Here is a 22,794-nt window from a genome sequence, read left to right on the forward strand (position 1 = left end):
TTTGCCGCTGCTTCTCCATTTAACAGCTCAATCTGGCCTATTCTTTAACATAAGAAGACTGAATTGCATTTCATGGCAGATCACTACAACCTTTATGTGTGAACTCATCCAGTAAGTCCCCTATTATCTAAGAGACAGAATTATTCAAATTGCTGATTCTAGGGGTGCCTGGGTGGCTCAGTCGGTTGAGCGTCCGACTTTAGCTCAGGTCATGATCTCGCAGTCCGTGAGTTCGAGCCCCACGTCGGGCTCTGGGCTGTTGGCTCAGAGCCTGGAGCCTGCTTCCAATTCTGTGTCTCCCTCTCTCTCTGCCCCTCCCCCGTTCATGCTCTGTCTCTGTCTCAAAAATAAATAAACGTAAAAAAAAAATTAAAACAAATTGCTGATTCTATTCAATCACCAAATATTTTGCTATCTATGGATTTGATCAATATGTTTTATTCAGTGCCTATTTCAAAAGTCTCTCAGCTTTAACTTGCCTTCTCTTCTGAAGAGACACAACATGCCTTTACCAGGCTACCTCAGCAGCCTTTCCACTGAGCACAATCTTTGCAGTCACGATCGTAAGTGCATCCACCTACCTCCAGCATCATGAGAATGACATTACACATATGAAAGCCCCAATGCAAGACCTCGTCGGGACACTTCTTATTCTTGCTGGAGTTCCTCACAGTGACCAAAACACACATTTAACTTCTTAGAATGTACAATGCTGGGCCCTTGAATAAGGTATTTAATGAAAATTCCATCTTCCCCATAAGCCTGGTCAGATGGTTTATTTCACAGTCATACAGTCATAATGGCTTCGTTACAAAGCGGGAAATGAACAACCTGCTGGGTGTCACTATCACCACAGGCATTAGGGTAAATTAATGCCCCTTGGGTACACACACTACCCACACCAATAGCTCACAGATCTCTCAATTGTCTGTAATGGCCATAAAGGCCCTCTAAAATTCATTTGGATGACAACATCAACCGTGGGCACTCACTCTTCTGGTCTAGTACCTAGTTTGCTCTCTAACGAGGAACCTCTCCAACTCCCTAAAGTCTGAGTTATCCCCAAGATTTAAATTGATGGCAAGACATCCATTACGGAAACTGGTCTGGATCACCCATCAGCAGAACCAAGCGGCACTCAGAGATCTTGGAACGCAGGAGGTTTATTTTACACCAGTGGGTTCAGAGAAGATCATTCTCCAGAGATCTGAGCCCACAGCATCAACAGAGGGGACAATTTATAGTCTATTACTTCCACAATGCTCATTAGTAGTAATTTGGCGCCTGAGGCAAGCAGGGTGGGAAGAAGGACCCAGAAGGGAAGTCTTCAGGCAGGTACTGAAATTCCCTTATCAGTCCTGTAGGCCATCATATAACACATTGTTCCCTATCATCCCCTGCTTTGATGCCCCTTTAAACAGACCTAGGCTGTATTCGAGGGGATCATCTTCATTTATTATAGGCTGGTTCTTTTTCTGAGTTCCCTGACTTTGCTTGTGACTATTCCTGACTGGTTTACAAAGTACCAGCATTATTTTCCAAGAAAGAGGAAGATGCCCCCTTTCTCAGCAGTGAGGAGGTCAAGGGCCCATCTGTTCTAGAGGGCAACTGCTGCCAGGGAACTTATTTGGCTCTGTAAGGACACTAGGGAGTCAGCCACTCGTTAGTCCCACAGAACAGCCTATGTCTCCCATGCCATAGGGAGACATATTCTATCCCCATGGTTATTCCTGCCCTAGGCGGACTGGTAGTAACACCGCTCATTTAGCCTAAGGCTGAAGGTTATTCTAAGCACCAACTTGTATCCTGAAAATTATTTAATTTCTTTTTCCTGAAGCTAGAGGCATATACATCATTGTAAACACTTTCCCAAAATGGCATTGGCAACCTCCTTACTGGCAGGCAAACCAGCAGACCGAAAGAGGTTACAACACATTTACGCTTTTACAACCCCCAAATTCTTCCATTGAAAGTGCCCTGCTCTTACAAGTGGGGCCCAGATTAGAGGCAACCAATACCAACAAAACGTTCTATCTATAAAGACAGTCTATTTATTTTATCAGACTGGCGATTCCTCAAGCATAGGAATGGCTTGTAGACCAGCCAGCTTCTGGGGTGTGGCTGGAGCAGGGTTGAAGATCCTAAGAATGTAGGATTCTCATATTCCTTAGTTGACCACTTTACTGATTTTCAAGATATATTATTGTATCATTTCTATGATATGCTTCCCTTCTTTTGGTGAGGTAGAAGGAGCAACCGTGCAATGTTTTTTTGTTTGTTTTTGACCATACTATATACATTTCAAGAAGAAAATTTACTCATTACCACTAGCAGTAAAATAAAAGCCAAAGTTCTTTCATAAACCTTAGTACCATCATATGTGTCTGTCACAAACATTTTACCAGGATGTCAACAAGTCCTATTATTAAGAGAAATCTTGTTTAGAAAACTCTAGTTCCATTATGGAACACTTAAAATTCTTAGATATTAAAATTCTACTCTCTAAGCTAAGAAATTATATTTAGAACTTATATATAAATGTATCAGTTTACGTTTGTATGTATGTAATGAATTTCTACAGGAAGACAGGAAAGAAATACAATGGAAAATATTGTTCCTTTTTTTTTTCATGCTCACTTTTCTTTATGATTTTACTTACAGGGAAGGGAACAGACTTATAGTCCCCAGATAAATCTTTTCTAAAGGAAAATAGAAGTAGATACGTTATAACGGAGGCAAAACGTTAGTCACAGGGGTTCTTTAATATATTGTCCCCAGCCTTGTCAAAAAGTATAAACAGGAACAGAGAGCACATTTCCTTTGGCTCTTCTAAGCATTCTGAAATTCTTCAAGTCAACTACCTTCTGAAGTAAAAAGGTAGTGATAATGCTCTTTATTTCTATAATTGGTAAAGATAATAAATAAATGCACAAACGAATGAACACACTGCTGAAAACAGAAAATAACATTTTACTTGCTCGTTTGCTTTTAACTCTTTAAAAAAAAATTATTACAACCTCTGAACTTGTAAAGCATAGAGATTAGGTTTTAATAAGGACCGTAATGGGGCATATGTCCCTGTTTACTTTTGTTCTCTTAAATGTTGTCTTTGAGGTTTGAGTGGAGATCTTATAACGTGATAATAATTAAAACTTCAAAAGCATCAAATGGTAACAACGTTTCAGTAAAACTTCAGAAGCCTTGAGCACTTAATGATAAATTCTAAATGACATGACAAATCCTTCAAACAGGCCATGTCTTTAAAATATATTATCATTCTTGATCAGTAAAAATAAACAATTTTCAGAGGGAAATTGATCAAATTAATGCCATATTATTGTATAGTATGTGAAATCTAATATATTATAAAACAATTGTTTTACTGCACATGAGGAAAGAGTAATGATTGGGCCAATGAACATATCTAAAACTAATTAGGTACATTTATCACTTTAATTTTAGGCAAAACATTCATATTTGATGTTATCCACCTAAACGAGGAGTGGGCAAATCAGGCCCACCTTTTTATAACTAAGGCTATATTGAAACACAGCCAAGTCCATTCATTGGCATATTGTCCATGGCTGCCTTTGCATTATAAAGCAGAGTTCTGTAGTCATGACGACACCAGATGGCTTGCAAAGCCAAATATTTTACTCTCTTGACCTATACAGAGCAAGTTTGCTGACACCTAATTTAGAACATTAAGTTCAATGACACATATTTGGTAAGCATTATTTAAATATCTTCTATACTTTCATTTATATAGTTTGATCTAACATTAGTGAATCACCGTCCCTATTCTTAATATCCTATTGACATTATAGTCAAGGAATACTAGAGGGAGTTTGGACTGGAATCAAGACATGTTTCATTTTATTAAACCATAATATAAATTATGGTATTCCAAAAATATATTGGTTAATAATCTTAGATAAATTTTAATCGGGTGTTCTCAAAAGGGAAAATAGGGATTAACTGATTGCTCACACGGTATGGAACAGCATCTCTTTCCTTCATATTTCCAGATTGATTCAGTATCCTATGTATGTATAAATTTAAAAAATTTTTATATTAAAAATTGATATTGATGAAAAAGAGAAGTATATTAAAACAAGTTCGGAATGGGAATTGCAAAAACACCAGGACCTTGAACTTGTATTACTGCAGTGTAGATAAAGAGCCAGAGGAGGGAAAGTCAGAGGATCTTACATTCTGTAGTGTTTTCTTGGGCAACGCCAATTTTGAAGCAATTGCATCTTGAAAAGATGTTGGAGGAACTTGTTGGCGTATGTCTGACATATGTTATAAGTGTACACCTCCGTTAAGCCAAGTTACACATGGTATTAAAGCACCATTATGATTTATATCTTTTGTTTGTTTGTTCAAACTCTGATAATAAGGGAAGAAAACATTTTCAGTTGTCAAATTGTATGCAACCGATTGCATGCTGTCATTCACTTTAATTCCTGAGGTATGATAGGTACTAAATCTACATCAATTCCTATGATTTTATTATAATAATTAAAATTACAGCCAGCATGATAATGGGATCATTATTCCAGGAAGAGAATATATTGTAACAGAGAGTAATTAACTAATAAATATTTAAAGTGCATTTTAAAGAGAATTTTTTAACTGTGTGGTTATATAAATTTCAGAATTTGTGTGAAAAGAATTTAGAACTCTTTTAATTAATCGGCCATAATTCAGATAGTCTAAATAATGTTTTGTTCAAGAAAACACACAAATTCAGGCATGAAAATAGGAAGGCACAGTTTTGACATACTATCAAACACAAGAAAGTAGGAGGAAACCAAGTGGAGCTTAGTAGCATTGTGCAGAGGATTAAAAATGCCTGACAACACATAAGGATGCTTTAGAACTATAAATAAAATGTGTTGATAAGTAGGAGAGCCCAAGACCCTCTTAAGCACTGCATCTGTTATTTTTCTCATGCTAACATAGCTGGTGAAAACCAGTAGTAAATGACATCTCTCCTTTCTGTAAAAATCACTCCATGGAATGAAACAAAGGAACACAACCATGGGAGCTGGTGAATTTCTTTTCCTAGGTGCCCCTAGTGTCCACGTGAGTGGAGGTAGCTCCTCCCACCCTCCCACTCTTGTGCTGACAAAGAGGATTTCATAACCAGTGACTGCAGGACAGTAATACCCAAATGTTTACATACACTATTGATTAGTTCCCACTTTGAAAGCTAAGATAAGCCTACCTTAAATTTTTAAAAACATGCTATGCACAGATATTTTAAAGCACATTCACAACAACTTCCAAAGCCATTTCCAAAGAAAGCTCCAAAAAGATAATTCAAGCAGGAACGATAGAATGGGCAAACATTGCATATCTCATCCAAAGTGACTCTTCTGAAGATAAACACATACCGAGATGGATAGGCCTGCTGTGTTTGCTACAAAATCAGTCTCATTAGCCAATATATATGAATATATTTTCACACCTCATATACTTCTGAATCCAAATCATAAGACTATCTGCTTCAATTAATGAAAGGCAGATTACAAAGGGAAAGAGGAGCACCTAGAGAATTATACTAGAACAACAAAGCTATTAGTAACACTCAGCACAGAAGCACTGGAGTGTTTTAAGTAAAAAGCACTGTTTACTTTTCTAGTCCATGTTCTAAAGGCAAAATGAAACCTTTAGGTACATTTGCATACATTAATACCAGAAGGAGTGTTAGGAAATATTAAAACCAGTATCTAATCATCATCTGTTTTGATTGTCTCTCCAATGATTTCAAAAAGCATGTGTTAAGTGTACTAGGAAAACTATTTGTAAAGAAAATAAATAGACTTCGGCCAATGAGCTATTCTCTGAAATGAGATCATCTGACCCTATCTCAGTTAATTATATTGTTTGACATGCCAACTAATAAGAGTCCTCCCATCTTTTTAAAATATATCTTGACTATGTTTCCATCTGCTAAAGCTTCTATCTGGTTCACTTCTTCTTTCTAGACTAGATATTAAGACTACCAACACTTTATTTTTCCCTAGTCTCCTATTCACTGATATGCACAGTGCTCCAAAAAACATGCTTCATTTACCAGGAGAAAGAACCCTGCAGTGTATCTCAAGCCTGAAGGAATTGATATACAGCACTTCATTTGGAGGCCCAGTTAATGGAAATGATTCTGGGGCACACTGGTTTCTTATAGGTATTTCATTGCTGAAAAAAGCAGTTTAAGTCTCAATAGTACATCTAAAAGAAAACCAAAGCCATTTCAAGTGGTAAAATAAGAACTAAAAGAGTGATCAAAAATACTTAAGGCATATATATATATATATGTGTGTGTGTGTGTGTGTGTGTGTATACACACACACACATATACACACACGTATGTGTATGTTTATGTGTAGTTGAAAAAACTAAATTAGCAAAGGCTAATTGATTTCTCTATTTTCTAAAATTATGTATACATAATTTGTGTGTACACACACACACACACACATATACACACACGTATGTGTATGTTTGTGTGTAGTTGAAAAAACTAAATTAGCAAAGGCTAATTGATTTCTCTATTTTCTAAAATTATGTAGACATCTAGTCATTCATTAGTGACCAGTTATCTATCCTATCAGAGGTCAAATTTAAAACTGGAGAAACTGAGTCAGAAAAGGATTTAATTTTCATTCCAATAACTTTTCAAAAGTAAATATTGTTCAGATTGGAGTCCACAGGGGACTCTGGGCATTTAAGGTGTTACATTGTTAGATCAATGACACAAATTACAGAAAGTAATTACTGCAACTTTTACTGAAGAAATATTTCCTTAATTGGAAGTGACTTTCCTGAGCAAAATTTTTAAAAACATATGCATGATATTGTTATAATTTTACTGTCAAATCTTTCACCTAGCATCTGATATATTATGTCCGCCCATGTCTTCAACTGATCCTGCAGCTGTGCATTCAGACAAAGGTTGATGAGGAAATTGGAGAAAGAGAGCTAACAAAACTACCCTTTTAAATCCATTTTCTCTTCTGACTGTGGCTAACCAGGAATACTTTCTAGAGCAAATGAGCAGCTTTTGGCAAACTGGAACCACATACCCTAGGGGACCACTGCAGTGTGATACCAATGATCAATGATTACATTCCTGACCCTTAAAGGTGCCGAAAAACAGGTTTTCAGCTCCATGCTGATTTTCCAGTAATAATTGAGTAATACCTTATCCATCTCCTAAATAACTGAATGAGTCTAGCTATCAAGACAATTTACTTAACCACATTCCAAAAATAGAACTATCTCAAATATTCAAACTAAAAATGTTTAAAATATAACTTATAATCCATTACCTCACCTGCCAGCTCTTTTTCCAGTGCCTGCTACTTCTTAATTTTTTAAGGGCACAGTATTGTCAACTATAGGCACAATGTTGTACAGATCTCTAGAACTTACTCATCTTGTGTAACTGAAACTTTATACCCAGTGAACAGCAACTCCCTGTTTCCCTCTCCCCACCCAGTCCTTGGCAGTTACCATCTATTTTCTGTGTCTATGAGTTTGACAATATCACACAGTATGGCTTCTAGATCTTGGCCATTGTGAACAATACCACAATGAACACGGGGCAAAAGACTTGAATAGACATTTCAAAGACAACATGAATATAAAATGGCCAACAAGTACCTAAAAAAGATGTTCAATATCACTAACCATTAGAGAATTTTTAATCAAAACCACAATAAGATATCACCTCATACCTGTTTGAATGGCGATTATAAAAAAAAAAAAAAGGATAGGTGAGACTATGAAGAAGTTTAAACCCTTGTGTACTGTTGATGGTGATGTACAATAGTGCAGCCACTATGGGAAATAGTATGGTTGTTCCTCAAAAAAAATTACCATCTGATCCAGTAATCCCTCTGTGGTATATATCTATACTAATTCTGCAAGAAAACAGAGGGCATAAAAGCAATCCTTAATTATTTTATGAGTTCAGCATTACCTCAATATAAAAATCATATATTGACATTGCAAAAGGAGATTCACATGAACATAGACACAAACATCCTCAATTAAATAGTAGGGGAAACCAGCAACTTAGAGAAAACATAGTGTATTTTAGCCATTTTGGATTTGTACAAGGAATACAAAAGTTAATTTAGCATTCAAATACCAAGGAATGCATTTTACCGTATTACAGAATAAAAAAAAAAAGCTTATGATAATTTCTAACACAGAGCAACCATTTGAAGAAAGTGAGCAACAATTCACGTAAATATGTAAATATATTTGCAGCAACCTAGAAATAGGTGAGAACTTTAATCTGATAAAAGATATAAACTAAAATTCTACAGCTAACATTATACAGGAAAACCTTAGTTTGTGAGCATAACTCATTCTGGAAGCATGCTTATAATACAAAGCACTTGTATATCAAAGCGAATTTCCCCATAAGAAATAATGGAAACTCAGATGATTCATTCCACAACTCAAAAATATTCATATAAAAATGATTACAATACTGTAATATAATACAAAATAATAAACTAAATAAAAAATATAAAGAGAAATAGACAAATTAACTTGTATTTACCTTGAAGAGCTTCATGGCTGGTGTGAGGGAGACAAGAGAAAGGAGGGTTATTGTGTGGGACGACTTTCACTATCCATAACAGATATTGACTACAGTACAGAATTAATGAACTCTTCTCACATACTGTATTTAATGTAATTTGCAGTAGAGCAGCAGAGGGAAGGTCTATATCTGCAGGCAGCCTGACCTAAAATAAAGCAAAGCTTCCTAAGCTTACTCTTGTATGGAAAAGCAAAGGACTGTCAATAGGTGCTTTGAAGTGACAAAAAAATACATGAGTGCCAGTTGTGGTCACCTTCCAATGTTCTGAAAAATCACTGCTTTCTGCTAAACATCACGGCCTGAGATGGAACATCCAAACGTGGAAGATGATCACCCACAATCCCAGGGAGAGAGGGAGAGAGGGAGAAGAACCATTGGCTCAGTTGTGATCATGTGACATTTGACATTGCATATTATTCATATTGCAAGACATTGCTCATTTATGAAGTTAAAATTTATTAGAAGTATTTGCTTGTCTTTCAGAACATTTGCAGAATATGTTGCTTGCAATCCAAGGTTTTACTGCACTTAAGGGTTAAATACCATTAATTTTCCCCAATGTTAAAATAAAAAGATAAATATATGAACTCTGAATATTTCATTCAATGTTATATCAGAAGTTCTAGATGTTGCAATAAAGGGGAAGAAAGTCCTAGAAATTAAAGAGTACAATACTTTCTATTTGCAGATTACACAATTGTTTACATAGAAAATCCTTAGGGATTAAAAAAATACTTAAACTAATAAGAACTTAGTTTTCAGAAAGAAGGTTAATAAGTAAAAACCAGTATTTCTATATAAACAATTAGAAAGTTATTTTAGAAAAATAATTATACTTATGATAGCATCAGAAAGCATTGAGTTCTTAGAAATAAAACTACCAAGAGATAAGCAATATCTCTGTGCTGAAAATTATAGAACATAGATAAAAGAAATTAAGAGAGATCTAAATAAATCAATCGATTAGATAGAATAGCAAGTCTTCTGACATTCATGGTATGTAATGGAGTTGTCACACTATAGTCCATGGGCTGAGTCTGGCCTGAAGCTAGTGTTTGTAAGTTTCATAGAGTACAGCCGCTGTCATTCATGTTGTCTATGGCACTTTCATGCTAGTACAATAGAACTGAGTATGTGGCAGAGACATGTGGCTTACTAAACCTGAAGTGTGACACTCTAGTCCTCTGTAGAAAAAGTTGACTCTGTGGAACAGATTAGAATTGGTTTACGCATACTAACCTTGTATCCTTGCTAAATTCACTTATTAATTCTAGCAGTTGTTTTGCAGACACCCCTGGGGAAGTGCTGGCTGAAGGAAGAAAGGTCTCAGACCACAAAGTAGTTGCTATACCTGGTGGACATATCTCAAGGAATTGCCAAGAGAAGAAAGATGGGACTAGATTCTGGGTGTGTTCAACAAAGGGGAGTAGAACATCAAGTTTCAGAGTGGAAAACGCATCACTATGGGGACACTCGCCAATGACAGGTAGTTAAGTCCATGATAAAAAGCCGGAGGACTGGGTGGCTTGGTTGGTTAAGTGTCTGACTCTTGATCTCGGCTCAGGTCATGATCTCACGGTTTGTGAGATGGAGACCCATGCTGGGCTCTGTGCTGACAGTGCAGAGCCTGCTTGGGATTTTCACTCTCCTCCCTCTCTCTGTCCCTCCCACACTCTATCTCTAAATAAATAAATAAACATTAAAAAAAAAAAAAAAAGAGCCTGAGAAATGGTAGTTGGGAGCTGCTGGGCAAGCCATTATGCTCTTTGTGTCAGTACGGGCTTTAGTTCCCTCTGCCAACAAGTCCCACTGTGTGATGATACCAACAGGCCCAGAAGGATGCTGCGCTTGCACAGCAGCTGTGGGATATGAAGTTTGGGGAACATGCTGTTGTATAGCAAATGATAAGCAAACCTGCTCTTTGTCCCAGAGGGAAAATTATCTCTTCCCTCGAGTTTGCTTGCTACACACACAACACTGACAAAGATCCACAGTAGCATGGTCAGAGCCTTGTATAGTTGTCAAGGACATGTAGAGGGACTCAAAGACCTAAGAAAATACCATAGACTGAGTGGCTTAAACACGGAAATTAATCTCAGAATTCTGGAGGCTCAAAGTCTGAGATCAGGGTGTAAGCATGGTGGGGTTTCGTGAGGCCTCTTCCTGAATTACAGACAGCTGCCTTTTTATCATGTTTTCATATGGCAGGCGGGTGGGGATAGAGTTGGGGGAAGGGAGAGGAACAGTGCAAGAGAGGGAGAGAGGAAAAGAGACAAAGAGAATAAGCTCTCTAGTGTCTCGTCTTATAAAAGACACCAATGCTATTAAGTGGACCCCATTTCTCAGGACCTCTTCCCACCCACAAGTCCCATCTCTAAATACCATCGCATTGGGGATTAGGTCTAAAACATATACATTTTGAGAGGACACAATTCAGTCCATACCAAGGCCTATGACAGATTGCCTCTCCTAATGTTGAGAGACTAAACATAATACTTGAAAAATATTCCTTGGATTTAATGACCATGAGGTTGGTAGTAACCTTGGAGTTGAGGTTTCAGTGGTGTGTTAGGGGCAGGAATTAGATTAGAAGGGACTGAGGTGTGAATAGGAAGTTGAGGAAGCAAAGCCAGAATATAAGCTTAGACATAAGTCCGATGAGCTCATGGTGTTAATGTGTTCATGGGGTGAACTGCAATTAATTTCAAAGTTAGAGTGAATCTGACTTTGAGTTGTTGTCGTAATTCTACAGGCTTTGATGTGGATGTTATTTGTATAAAGTGAAGTATTCCACATGTTGCAGCACAGTTCATGATTTGAAAAAAAAATCTTTTGCCCTTTATTGTTGCTTTTGTTTGCTGTTTGATAAACATGTAATCCTTTTCTAATGACTCCTTGCTACTTAAGCTCACTTAAGCAAGAAAAACTACCACTTGTTTAATGTCTCCTATATGCTATGCCCAACATTTTTACCTCTTTTAATCCTCATAGTAATAATGTGACGTGGATTTTTTAAATTACCATTCTATACCCCATTAAAATATGGCAGTGTCTGACTTTAAAGCCCATCCTCCCATTTCCTAGCTTAATGTTCTTCCCCTATAACACCAGTTTTGAAGGAATAGGCCATGGCTTAGTTTATACACTGAACATTAAGAAAACCGACTAATTAAGGACTCAAGGAAGAAAGAGGTGGAGGAAAAGGGCGATCAGAGATCAACAGAATGCCATTTTCAAATGCTTGTCTCTGTGATCAGTGAGAAAAAGAGGAACATTCGTATGTTATGTTTTTATTTTTCATAAAAAAATCAAAATGCATAGCTTTAGAATTAGTAAGAAACTTTCTAGAACTACAGTTGGGACTCCAGCCCAAATGTGTCATAAATACACCTTAATAATGAAAGTGTTAACTGATGAGCATACAAATATTATATGTGGCACTTATTAATCATTATGGAAAGGTCTGAATTTTAAATACCTGGCCCTCAATTTTAATTAATCTCTTCTAGAGCTTTGAAGGGAATCATCAGCAAAGTTGATTAATAAATCCATTGACAGAAAAAAAATTTTCCCCATGAGATATGGGAAACATCATAGCTTGTAATAATATTGAAGCTTCTAACAGCAGCATTTAAAAAGAGAACTGTTTAATAATTCTGTCACTATCATTTCCAGGGTGCTATCAGGAAACATACTTGAAAGGATTAACTTCTCCTTCACATTGTAGTTCTCTCTCAGTGGTTTCTCATACATTGAGAGATAGTATAACTTCTCATCCATTGAGATGGTTACTATTTGTCCTAACAGGAAATTGAAGATACATTCACGTAGAACAATTACTTTGGACCCATCCCCAGCAGTTGTTTAAATTCCAGATCATCCACTTATAAGGTGACATTTGAAAAATTACTTAAACCCTCAAAAATGTTGGTTTCTTCATCTATGGAGTGTGTACAGTAAACCCAAACATATGTATTAGGATAATTATTATCATTAGTATGTTGTAAGTGCAATAAATGACCTCTATTTTTTAATCATTATTAGGAGTGAATCAAGTATTTTCTCATATTATAAGTCAAAAGCATAGAGACTTATTTGGAATCACTCTTGAGACCATCCTGCATGGTCATAGATTGAAAAAACAAACTCCCCAAAATAAAGAAAATATTAAAAATGAGACAGCAAGACAGGTCAATAGGAGACACTGTCACCTTTCAACTTCTTTGTTAACATGGCAAGAGAAAGGAATCAGGATGTGCTTGAGAGAAAAACAATTCTTTTAGAAGCATCTATGTTAAGAAAGACAGGTCAGCATAAATGAATTTTTTATGACTTGAATGATTTTTCTTACACTTCTGCTCTGAGTGGTGTCTGAAGGAAATTAGGACTACATCTTGTCTTCTTGTTGCTAAATTAGGCATATGAAGAAACAAAATGTGGGATTCTTTTAGAATATAATTTTCTTTTTCTTTCTCTAAATCTCTTTTTACCTAGAATGCATGATAATGAAAAATGTTTTATAATTGAATACAATTCTTAAAACAGCTCACATATCTATACAAATAGGCCAGCATTTGTGAAATAGTCTCTCTCCTGAACTATTCCCAGATTGGGTAGGTCATTCTGCCTTAATATAAAGCTCCTTATATTTGTTAGAGGACGGCTATACAGCCGTATGTGTCACTAGTAAAATCCTGTAGGCAGCTAATGTATGAAAAAGAACTCACTACTGGATACATTCTGAATTTGGTGATTTAGTTAGCGTCCTTTATCCCTCTTATGTTGTATTAACTTACTAAATAAGTCATACTTTGCCCTTGTATCTTTTTCTCCCTTAGGCAACCTTGAAGGACCGAAATGTAACCAATCAACAAACAAGCCCTGGGTTTCCAAGTCAAACTGCAGACAGAACACGTGGATTGGTCTCTTCTACCCTGTAAAGATCCATAAAGAGAAGGACAAAGAAAACCAGCAGGAAGAATAGCAGAAAAGTAAACAGAAAAATATGATGGTGAGTTTCCAGTAAAAACAACAAACAGAAGCCATAATCTCAGACGGGGCTGGAAGCAGAGGTAGAAGCAGGTCTTTCTGCAGAGACCTCAGAGGCTGCAAACTAGGAATCAGTGAGAGAGGGTCGGTTAAAAATGTAGGACAGGAACCTGCAGCAATTTTTCTCTGGGGAATGTCTGTTGATTAGCTCTGCTGCTTGACAGCCCTGTCCACCCATGCATGGAATTTACTTCCAGGCAAAATCAATTGCTCTGTTTGGCCTTCACAATTGCAAAAAAAATGCCTGGAGAGATCAGGGACATCTTTTGGGTACTGATACTTCACAGAGTTCCCCTCCATGTTGCTGCACAGAATATGAAGGTGTCTGATTATTTCATTTTATGACTATTTGGTTTAGGTAGTCTTCTAGATAATGGGGATACAGACATGAATCAAACCAACAAAAATCTCCTAATTCATGAAGTGCACATGATGGACAAGGGTGAGAGGGAAAGTTGAAAAACACAGAAATAGATACAAAGTATATTGCATATAGGGGTAAGTCATATTAAGAAAATAAGGCAGGGCAGGAAAAAGAGGAAGTGTGTTTGAATGAGTAAGTGAGTGTGTGTGAGTCTGTGTGTGTGTGTGTGTGATGAAGGAGGGTCACAACCAACGAAAGCATCTCAACTACAAGCGCAGCACAACATATAAGGCTTTCCATTCAAGGTAAGGTCTATTTTAAAAAAGAACTGTTTTTATAACAGCAGATAATACTCATACCAGATACCTGTTTTGTTAAAAAATTAAAGAAGCAAAAATCACTCAATATTTGAAACACAAACACAACACAAAAATAAAGAACTAAATAATTAGGATTACTTAAACTGAAATAAAAATAATCTAGAAAAGAGGATAAAATGTTTTAAATTCTTATAGTCTTAAAGTGACACAGAGATACATAGATGCTCTCAAACTTGAGCACACTTGTTGAAAGAATTAAAGCAAAGTGGTAAATGGTTATGATCTCAGTATATGATGTGAGAGACCAATGTACTTCACCCTCAAAGTGATGCAAACTAAAGTTATCTCTAAAATTACAGAATGCTAAAAGAAAACGTAAAGCCTTTAAAGTTATATGGAAAAATAATTTCTGAACACAGAATTTTATGCACTGCCAAAGTAATCAAGCAAATTTCAGACAAGCTAGCTTCTAAAAGTTAATATAACATACGCAGTTTCTGAAAGACAAAATATTTGTGAAAAAAGGATGTATTCCAGCAAAACCAAAAACAGCACTTAAAAAAAACCCCAAAACCAAAAAAAAAAAAATTAAAGTTCCGAGAAACTCTAGAAATAATACAATAGAGCAGGGTAGACAGGTTCCATTTAATAACTGTGTCCTGGACCAGGATGGAAGAGAAAGTCAGAGGATTTGAATCTACGTCTCCATAAACCTCAACATCACTCAGTCCTCTTTGCCCACTGTCATTCTAGAAATTAGGCAATATTCCCACTTGTTAGCTCCATATGTGTGCACTGACACATAAGCTATAAACCAAGGGGATAGCCTTCATGAGTAGGAAATTGATGTTAAGGGACCCAGTTGCTAGAACTGAAAATATTTTCAGAAATATTTATTGAATCCTGGAATCAGTAAATCCGCAAGGGCTGTTTAGTGTAAAATGCTTTCTTTTTAACTCGTGTTTATTTATTTATTTTTCTGTGGAGGAGGTGTTACCTTAGAAACAAGGTCTACTGGCCAGTGAACATTAGCAGGTTTTTAAAAATCTATATTAAAAGACACATTTTCAAACTTTCAATAATCTGTTGCCATTTTACTAATTGCTTGCTCTATCTGAAGGTACTGTGTGGTCTGTTGAAGACCTAGTTATGACTTTTATGTGTTACTCTCAATGCGCAGGAATTGAAATAGGTTACTGTGATCACACCTGAAAGAACAAGTCACTTTAAATGAAATGTAGTTTTTCAATTCAAAAAGCGATACAATTTTAGCTCTTAAAAATCACTTTTTCTTTTTGAGATTTAAACTTTTGTAATATAACAAGAATAGTCTGAAGGCAAAATCAAGTACAAGAAATATAAAATGAATAGATTTAATTTTGATCACTTATTTTGTACAACCATTTGAATTCCTCCAATATCTAAATGTCCCAAATGATCCTTTCAGATGCCATGTATGAAAAACAAACAAACTGGGGCGCCTGGGTGGCGCAGTCGGTTAAGCGTCAGACTTCAGCCAGGTCACGATCTCGCGGTCCGTGAGTTCGAGCCCCGTCAGGCTCTGGGCTGATGGCTCAGAGCCTGGAGCCTGCTTCCGATTCTGTGTCTCCCTCTCTCTCTGCCCCTCCCCCGTTCATGCTCTGTCTCTCTCTGTCCCAAAAATAAAAATAAAAAATAAACGTGGAAAAAAAAAGAAAAACAAACAAACAAAAAAACAGACAGTACTTCACAGATAACCAGAAAGAAAAAAGAAAAATTATTCACTAATATTACATTCATCTCATAGATGGATCGTTATGAAGAATATATTTTGAAGTTCTCTAGGAATATTAAATTTTGGCAATTGTTACAATTAAGTAAATATCTCATTAAAGAGGAGCTGATAGAAGCCTTGGCATTTAAACACAAGTAAAGGAAGAAAAATACTCATGAGACTCGTCCTACTGATGTGCTATCACTTGACTTACTTCTTTATAGCTTATGTAAACAAAATTTGGTAGGAATAAATCACAAAAGGATGCACAATGTTATGAGTTGGATAAAATAAAAATAATGCTCATCCTGAACTTCTATGCACTACAATATCCCAGGGTTGTTTTCTTCTTCTTCTTTTTTTTTTTGTTTTTAATTTGATTTGACTTAAAATAAAAATCCCCTTTTCTCCAACCTATTTCCTAACTTCTCTTTCTCTTGAAGGCTGGAGCAAACTGCTCTTTCCTCAAGTCCTACCTCCAGGTCTTAGAATGAATGTAAGCATATATAGTGAGTGTGAGGCCCACATTCTGTGGCTTAGCATCCCATCATACCTAAATTTGCACACTGCTTTGAGAAGTAGGTTTCTGGATGTTCTGAGGACCACATGTCTTCTATTGCCTTGGCCTCAATTATTTGGACAAAAGCTTTATAAACTGTCTGGCAAACTGTCTGGCTCTCCCTATTCCTAGCACTTGACCTTGCTCTTATCAGTTCCTCTTAAGTGGATGAGGGCCCTCTTCTTAAGTATTTCTCTTGGGTTTAATGTTTTTTATACTGTCTTACAAGCTTCTTTAATGCAGATTGTTTGTCTCATTTTCTCCAAATGTTGCAACTTATAAGGTTCTAGTCTGTTGGTATTTTAGCTATTGGAAAACTCCATGAAATCACTTTGGACCTTATGTGTCACCTACTTACTTGTACTAAAGTCTGTTTTTGTCATTTCCCATAGATATAACTTTTGCTTTGTTAACTGGACTCTAAGGCACGAGTTGTAATTTCTTTTCTGAAAATCAGAGATTATTTATAATGCCTGAACTCTAAACCACAACAACTTTGGTTATAGCCTGCACAAAGTAATTAAAGTCTAAGTCTCAAGATTTGCCAATCCCTGACTATTCATATGCATACATTCAGGCATTCATGGAGCATGAAAATAACAATTTCTCTTAAAATGGCTTTTTCAAACATCAGGGTATTTCTCTACAAGACTATGAGTTTTAGAGTATGTACTGTGAACTTGTAACACAAGTAAAAATCACTATTATATGGACATATTATTTATAGTATTACTCTCTCTAATGGAATTTTTCTTGTGGTACAAAATAAATTGGATGGTTTTAAAGATCATGTACCTGAACCAAATAGCAATAAAATAATATGACACAAACCAGGAACAATCTTTTCCTGCAAACTATCTTGCTGGGTTTTAACTATCAGGTAACAGGAATCCATTCAGGGAAACAGAAACCAGGATAGGTATTTCAAACAGAGGGACTTTAATACAGGGAATTGATTACACAGATGTTGGAAGCAGAAAGAACCAACAGATTAAGTAGAGGAATCTAAGGTTTAGTAACAGCAGGAAACAGCTAAAACCACCAGAACTGGAGAAGTAAGAGAAGGAAGAGGTTCTTAAGCTTTTGCAGGAGGCATGTTTAGCTAATGTGTGGATGTCAAGGGGAGCAGACTCCTGGAGGGCCTGGCCCTGAATATCTGCTTCTCAAGTCACTGAGATGACTTCAGCAGGCATGGCTAGCTAGCTTGGTGCTGAAGCAGAATGAAGCTGGAGCCTGGGGACATTAAACCAGCTCCCTTTCCCCCTTCCATCACCCAGCCATTTGCCATTGCCTCCATGCTCAAATTCTAAGAGGAAGCCCACTACAAAGGGAGTCTGGAAATGCATTTTGCATATGAGCAGATCCACTAGAGAGAGGGAAGGGCTCAGTGATGATGTGTAAATAATGATACACAGTCAATATATATAGACAGCATGTCAATAGCCAATATACAATATATGTATAGCAGGTTTGGAGGTAACCTATATAGAAATCTTGAAAACATAATCTGGCTTTCTAGAGTGTAATATTTTGAGCATGAAGTTCAAATCCCATAAATTGTGGTACAGGAATTTTCATTATGTGGTTCTCACATATTTTTCTTCATATGCTTTTACTATTACAATAATCCTATCAAGGCAACTTCTCTTTATGCTCAAGTGTAGTTCACTGATAGCTTATTAAATATCATTAGAAAAGGTACTATTAAAATAAATCAATTTACACTAACTAGAAAATTTAAAAATCAAAAAATGTCTATATTATCCACAGAATGTCATGTTTTTTTCATTTTTTTTTAATTTAGAAAGGAAATACATATCATTTTACTTGTTCTTCAAAGAAAATAAATTGAGCAGTTATTGGGCCTAACTTCATGTTCAAAAATGTTTACATATTTTCAAACAAACTTGTCTTTAAAAGAAACTACATTGTAGTAATTTTTCAAAGTACTTCTCTAAGAAAATTAAAAAAAAAACTTAGAATGCTGTACATCCATTTTCACTAATTAAAAGGCTCAAATTGTTTATTTTTGCTGAGGAGTTGTTCAAATTATAAAGTGTCTCTCATCTCACTGCCTTCAAAATCAGTGTGCTGTTGCATTATTCATCCAAACAGCATTTCAACAGATTAGCAGTTTAAGTAAGAATAAAATGGATTTTTATAAATATTCCAAACAATTTGATTACACTGTTGGAAAGACTTGTAAACATTATGGATTATGAGATTTTACTGCCATCTTCTGATGAATGTACTTTATGAGGAAAGTAAAATGTTTAGAAATTATTCAAAAGAAATTCACTCGGTGCGTTTTTCTTGTGCTTGGAGATGGAATGCTGGAGTAACATATGGAAATATGTTAGTAACACATATATAACTTCATTACTGCTCCATTTCCTCTAACATGTTACTACCATGGTGCTGATTTCCTTTTTTGGCTATTTAAAATAAGAGATTCAATATTCTCCGGTTTAATTGGAATTCAAGTAATTGGAAAGATTTAGTCATGCTCCATTTTAAATTGGTAAATTTAAATATTACAACATGATTTAGCCAATTGCAAAAATTATCAGCAGGGTTTTAATCTGGAGGATCATTAACTACATTTAACATGAATATAAAAGCCTTCAGGTTTATGGTCCTCTTTCTGAAGAAAAAAGTACTGTTCAAATTATTTTCTTTTTGCTGTTTTCTTTCTTTTTGTTTTAAATCCATAAAATCTGAAAGAAAAGTTAATGAGATTATCATCCAAATTTCTCAGGTAATTATACTGGAATGTAGAGCTTAGTTCTGCCATGAGGTTACAGTATAATTTAATGCCAGTTATACTTGGGCCCCTTGTTCAAAATGAGTTCAGTGTTTCCTAATAACCAGTTTCATAACACCATGCCCATGCACTCCTGCATAAACTTCTGAGGTGACAAAATGCTGGATTCCCCTCTTTATCCCTCACCAAATATTCCCCTCACATTTGCATCTAAAGCCTGAAATATAAGAAAGTTTGTCTATAGTACAATTTGGAGTAAAAGACATTGGAGAATTGAAAGGCCTAACTCTGAAAACTGTTAAACATTTATGAGAGAAATTGAAGATGACACAAAGAAATGGAAAGACATTCCAGGCTTATGACTAGAAGAACAAATATTGTTAAAACGTCTATGGTACCCAAACAATTTACTGATTTAACGCTATCCCTATCAAAATAGCAAAAGCATTTTTCACATAACTTGAACAAATAATCCTAAAGTGTGTATGGAACCACAAAAGACCCTAAATAGTCAATACCATCATGAAAATAAACAAAACAAGACAAAACCCAGAGGTATCACAATTCCAAACTTCCAGTTATATTATAAAGCTGCAGTAATCAAAATACTATGTGGTGTTAGCACAAATATAGACACATAAAAACAATGGAACAGAACAGAAAGCCCAGAAATCAACCCACAATTATTTGCTCAATTAATCTTTAACCAAAGAGGCAAGAATATACAATGGGAAAAAGACTGCCTCTTAACAAAGGATGCTGGGAATACCGTCTGGTTACAGACGAAAGAATGAAACTGCACCATTTTCTTCTACCATACACTAAAATAAACTTAAATGTATTAAAGACTTAAATATGAGACCTGAAACCAGAAAAGTCCTAAAAGAGAACACACACAGTTATTTCTCTGATGTTAGCCATTACATTCTTCTAGATATGTCTCCCGTGGCAAGGGAAACAAAAGCAAAAATATATATTGGAACTATGGCAAAACAAACAAACAAAACCTTGTCACATCAAAGGAAATAACCAACAAAACTAAAACCTACTAAATGGGAGAAGATATTTGTAAATGATATATCTGATAAAGTGTTGGTATCCAAAATATATAAAGAACTTCTTTAACTCAACACCAGAAAAATAATCCAATTAAAAATGGGCAGAAGACATGAACAGAAACTTCTCCAAAGAAGACATACAGGGGTAACTGGATTGTCGGTTAAGCATCTGACTCTTGGTTTTGGCTCAGGTAAATGATCTCATGGTTGGTGGAATTGAGCCCCGCATCGGGGTCTGCATGGACAGCATGGAGCCTGCTTGGAATTCCCTCTGTGTCTGTCACTCCAGTGCTCACTTGCACATCTGCTTTCTCTCAAAATAAATAAAGAAACTTAAAAAAAAAATAAACAAGACATTCAGGTGGCTAACAGACACAAAAAAGATGCTCAACATCACTCATCATCAGGGAAAGGCCAATCAAAACCACAATGAGATACCACCTCACACCTGTCAGAATGGCTAAAATCAACAACACAAGAAACAACAGGTGTTGGCAAGAATGTGGAGAAAAATGAACACTATGTGTTTTGCAGGAATGCAAACTGGCACAATCATTGTATAAAACAGTAGGGAGGTTTCTCAAAAAATTAAAAATAGGGGCACTGAGGTGTCTCAGTCAGTTAAGTGTCTGACTTGATATCAGCTTAGGTCATGATCTCAGGGTTTATGAGATTGAGCTCTGTGTCAGGTTCTGTGCAGACAGTGTGGAGCCTGCTTGGGAGTCAGTCTGTCTGTCTCTCTCTCTCCCTTCCCTGTATGTTCCCTGTACATACATACATACATACATACATACATAGATTTTTTTTAAGATTAAAAATAAAACTACCTAATGGTCCAGCATCACACTACTGGGTATTTACCCTAAGAATACAACAACAGTAATTAGAAGAGATATATGCACCTCTATGTTTATTGTAGCATTGTTACAATAGCCAAACTATGTAAGCAGCCCATGTATCCATTAATAGATGAATGGATAAAGAAGATGTGGTATATGTATACAATGGAATATTACTCAGCCATAAAAAAAAGAAAGCCTTCCATTTGCAACAATATGGATGGATCTAGAGAGCATTATACTAAGCAAAATAAGCCAGAGAAAGAAACTGATTTCACTCATATGTAGAATTCAAGAAATAAATGAACAAAGGGGAAAAAAAAAGAAAAAAAACAGAAGCAGACATTTAATTATAAGGAACAAACTGATGGTTACCAGAGGTGAGGTGGGTGGCAAAGTGTGAAATAGGTGAATGGTATTCAAGTGTTTAATCTTAAATATCTTGATGATCACCAAGTCATATATGGAATTGTTGAACCACTATATTGTACACCTGAAATGAATATAACACTATGTGTTAACTTCACTGGAACTGAAATTTAAAAAAATGGATAATTGATCATAGGCTTCAAGCTCTGACACTTATGAACTATGACCACTTTAATGGATGGATAGTGCACAAACTATGGGTGAGAGCTTAGTGTAAATCTCACCATAAATCTTGAAAAAAATTTTAATCATTAGCTTTTTCCTTCAGTTGTGTTCTATATTCTCCCCAGTCCTCCCTTATCTATGAAACACTGAATTTAGAAAAGTATCTGATATGTTCATTGAAATTTAATTGTGAAGATGTGTTCATTTGTATTTTTCCCAAGTACACTTAATAGTTTTGTGACATTTTGAAGAGTTGCCTCTAAATGTGAGAATTAGTTAGACATCCCACTTATGCACAAAGCACAACCTTTTCTTGGCCTTGAGACAGCAACACTAGACCAATGATGTATCATTTTATAAATGACAGGAAGCACTCACTCCCTAGAGACACATTGAGAAAAGCACATTCCTTTGGCTAAAAGATCGCCTCAGCAGGGACCTGGGCTTGGTGAGTGGAGCTGAATGAAGTTCACAATGCGATGCATAAAATGCACAACCACATGCAATGAATCTGATTAATGTAGGATTGTGGGATTTCTCTGGAGTTTCTCAGCTTACCTGGAGCCTGAGGTAGATTTTTATAGTACCTCTGCTTACTCTTTCTCTCTCCATCAAGCGAATGAGTAAATGTGAGAAACTGTCAGGGGTCTGTACTTGACCTCTTCTGTGCTCACTCTCCTTTCTCTCTGCAGTCTCAATCTCTTTTATGGCCATGTGTTCAATGCCCCAGGTATACCACTGTAATATTTCCTTCCTGGTCCTCTCAGGACTCTCAGCTGAAATGTGCTCTTCACCTTCCTGAAATCTGCACTTGCATGTTTTTCATTCATATCAAAACCTAAGTGATAAGAACTCAACCCGTGATCTT

Source organism: Felis catus, chromosome C2 (assembly GCF_018350175.1).
Source record: "Felis catus isolate Fca126 chromosome C2, F.catus_Fca126_mat1.0, whole genome shotgun sequence".
NCBI classification, from domain to species: Eukaryota; Metazoa; Chordata; class Mammalia; order Carnivora; family Felidae; genus Felis; species Felis catus.